This window comes from Acomys russatus, chromosome 1, assembly GCF_903995435.1.
Source record: "Acomys russatus chromosome 1, mAcoRus1.1, whole genome shotgun sequence".
Lineage (NCBI taxonomy): Eukaryota > Metazoa > Chordata > Mammalia > Rodentia > Muridae > Acomys > Acomys russatus.
The window spans coordinates 49066692-49070470 of record NC_067137.1 but is presented as its reverse complement, the minus strand read 5'-3'; the positions used below and the strand labels follow the sequence as shown (position 1 = coordinate 49070470).

Sequence of the window (3779 nt, the reverse complement as noted above, 5' to 3'; positions counted from 1 at the left end):
GCCCTGGCTATGAGAAATGGTCTGAGGGTGCCCTTTTCGTTCATTCTTTGCTAATGAAACCACCATGAGATAATAGGGCCTTTACTTTCTCACCACTACAGTGGGATGAAGAGCTCTCAGCATTACACACTGACTAGGCATGGGCACCATTTCCCTACCACTAGTAGATAAGAGACAACAAAGTCTGATTCTTTTTTTTCCCCCTTGGTAGCCTCTCAAAATAGTAGACAGCCAGTGAGGGTTAAAATGAGTGAAAACCTGAGAAGGGTGATATACTTGGCCACGCCACACATCTTATCTTTGTGTGGCTAAATTCATGAAGGAGCAAAGAAATGTAATTTTTCTCACTATAAAATAATATTAATGTGTTGACTTTTTATCAAAAGATAACTGTGTGTTAAATATTGGATAGAAGAAATGTGCTTCCGACTCATCTGTGTAGACTCGTAGAAAGCAACAATCACCAATAGGGACAAGGCAGGGATGAAAAGTCTTGGGCCCAGATATGATTCTGGAAGCCTCAGAGATATTGCAGGCACCTGAGTCCCAGACAAATTTCCCCAAATAGTATCAACCATCAGAGTAGTCAGCAGTCACTTTCAGGTCACAGCAGCTGAGTTAAGAAATCACAGGACACCACGAAGTGCTAATGGAATCTTGGATTCTTCCCTAGTTGAGATGGCAAGTCATAGTTACTTAGTCCAAAGTCATATTGCCACATCCCCTAAAACATGAGATTCTTATCTTGACTCCTGGAAATCTGAATGAAACTACAACTTTGGTTCTTTAAGGTATGGGATTCTCCAACCCTATTAGACAAAGAAACAAACCAAAGAAGAAAAAAACTCTTTGTTCAGCAAAAGACTTGTAAGACCAACCTTAGAAGGATAAAGTGTAATTCTACTAGCTGGCATGAGTGAGTGTTCTATTAACAGTAAACCTGAGCCATGAGCCATGCTACAGGTGAGCATCATGTTGGGAGGTGCACGGTTTTCATTGCATTGTGTGGGTAACTGCATAACAAGGCTGCAGCAATGTGGCTGAACAATGAACACACTGTTCACAATAAGGAAGGAGACAGGTTCTGCAGCTGCCATTACAAGTTCCTCACAGCTTACCGGCTTATGGGACCATCAAGTTTCACAATATTACCCAGAGAATTGGACTCCTCCTTTGCTGAGTGCAACCGTCAAGGTGTAAGATACAATAGCTATCTGAGTTTTCAACTTCATGCTTCCTTTTGAGTCACTTTTTTTTGTCTGTTTAACTGGGAAATCAGATGCTACAGTCAGGATAAAGTTGTAATCTCTAGTCAAGATTCTACACACATAAAGAATAATGAAAAATGAGTATTTGTGGAGAGGTCAGATGGTCCTCCAACAACTATTCCCAAGGGCGAGAAGTCATCAGTTCGCTCTGACACACGTTCAGGGTTCTTAGTGAACCTGAACTAGTCCTTAAGCTCACTCTGACACAGCATCCTTAGCATGCTGCCTGACGTTCCATGAATTATCCCGAGGCTCCACCGCATCAGGTGGGTACCCCAACTACTTCATGCTCATGTGATCTCAGGACCAACATCTCAGATGGTTCTTTCCCCAGACTTTTGTTATTTTCTCCCCACTCATGTGCTGGTTTAAATTCAGCTAAAGGCTACAGCGACATCATGTAGCTCTTCCTTCCAGCTGTCTTCTTTTGAGGATTTGCCACTTAGCTCTAACTGTCTGACCTCCATGGACACCTGGCTCCGTCAGCTCCATTCAGGGCCCTTCTGGGTTCCCACTGGGTTTTACTTGCCTACTGTTTGCCTGAAAACTCTTCATGGAGCCAGGCTGGGGTTACTACAGTGCTCACTTCTTTGTTTCTCCTCTCTCAGTCACTGTCACCTGACATGAGCTGTCTAAATCGGGGTTTTCTATCTTATCTTTAAGTTACTACATGGAAGAGAGGAGATAAATCTAGCAGTTGGCCTATCTTGATTTTGAAGTTAGAAAAAATTCTTATTGCTCTTATCCTAGTGAGCTAGTTTCCCACCTACAGCATTAAGAAAGGACAGTATCAAGAGTAGCATCAGCGGTGCTAGATGGCTCCTTGGTAGCACTACAGAAGTCTGCAGAATTGATTAGCTACAGGTGACTTAGTATGATACAGATACTTCTGTCTTGAGTTGGACTTCTCATATAAATACAATACAATCTTATTTGAAGATGGAATGACAGACATCATTTCACAAGGTCTATATCTCTTGTTTTTAAGTAGCTACATTCCTTCCTGTGAGATGATTTTTTTTTTTTTTTTTTTTTTTTTTGGCCACCATGTTTACTTTATTGAGTCCACAGTGGACAGATGTGTGAGGGTAACATTTACAAATGCGTAGGGTCAAGGCCTGAGGCCTCAGGCTAGCGAGAGGTCCAGATGTGGACAGCGGAGCACGGGGCAGGATTAGAATCCAGAATGCGGTACCCTTTGTGAACAGGCTTGAATGACTGCCAGAGGTGGTGCAGACAATAATGATGCAGACAATGACCATCAGGACGCTGAAGATCAGGGAGCTGATGCTCAGGCACTTGGCAGTGGAGGCGTAGGCCTGGGCTCCAATCACATCGCCCACCATCTTCCTGTTCCTGGACTTCACAGAGTAGGCATAGGCAGTGAAACCTAGGCAGCAGAAGTTCGTGAAGAGAGCATTGAAGAGGGACCAGAGCACACGGTCGGGCACAGAGACTTCTCTGGGCATATTGATCACGGTGGTTCCCACGACAGCTGAGTTGTGGGGTTCCCCCAGCTCAGTCACCCCATACTCCTCTTTGATTGTCTCATAGCTTGGAGGAAGTCCGGCATTGGGGGTCAAGAAGGCTTGGGAGTTATGGCTCATGGTAAAGACTCTAGAACAATCTCACCCGCGAGATGGCCTTTAGGACACACATTCATCAGAAAATCTGTGTCTCTAACAGCAAGCGCTTTATTCTAGGTATGTGTTTTACTTCATACAATGTTAGAAATACGTATTGGTTCATATTCCATAGTCTAGAAGAAAAAAATATTTCCCAGTAAAAATAGATCTTGAGACAATAAAATTGAAGGTGTGTTATGCTTTCTTTAACATCTCTAATGGAATGCTGATAAATATCTTCATGACATGAAGTGTACAAGGTTAGGCAGTTACCTGCCATGCTTATCTCTAAAATCTAGGGTCCAGTACATTGGAAGGCAAATAGAGCTTATTTGAGAAATCCTATCACTTAATTAGTTCCAAAAGCAGACATGACCTTAAAGTGGCAGGGACAATTTAAAGGCAGAGGTAGATTATAAGGCCAAAATGGTGCTTTTAGTCAGTCAGCCTTACTTTGGAGAAACTATGGAATGAAATAAAGGCTTCCTCTCCACTCAGCCAGATGGTGCAAGTGAAAAGTTAAGAGGAGGAAAAGAAAGTGTGGGTTTTCTGTGTCTGGAAGCCACTGGTGTCTCCATCAAAGAGCTGAACAGATGAGCCTTTGTGTACACTCGTGACAGCCCTTTGAAGTTCTGGCATCCTGACTGGCAACTTTTTCTATCTGGCCATCTTAGAGCAGGGGAGGTTGGGAAACAGAGAGGGGAAGGACCAAGCAAAGTAGGTGTCGTCTGACTGGCTCCAAGCCCACTGGGCAAACATGCCAGCAACCTTTCTCACAGGGATTAGTTTCCAGAAATGAAAAGGGAGTGTCCAACTTCGTTTAGAATCAAAATGAGGAAATGACTCTCAGCTGTCCACACACAACAGGACAACCCACCCAGCCGAG

General features: G+C 43.6%; 1 pseudogene; it reads right to left on the bottom strand.

Moving 5' to 3' along the window:
- Positions 1 to 2337: 2337 nt before the first annotated feature.
- LOC127196081 (interferon-induced transmembrane protein 2-like) lies at positions 2338 to 2898 on the bottom strand (annotated as a pseudogene).
- Positions 2899 to 3779: the final 881 nt, after the last annotated feature.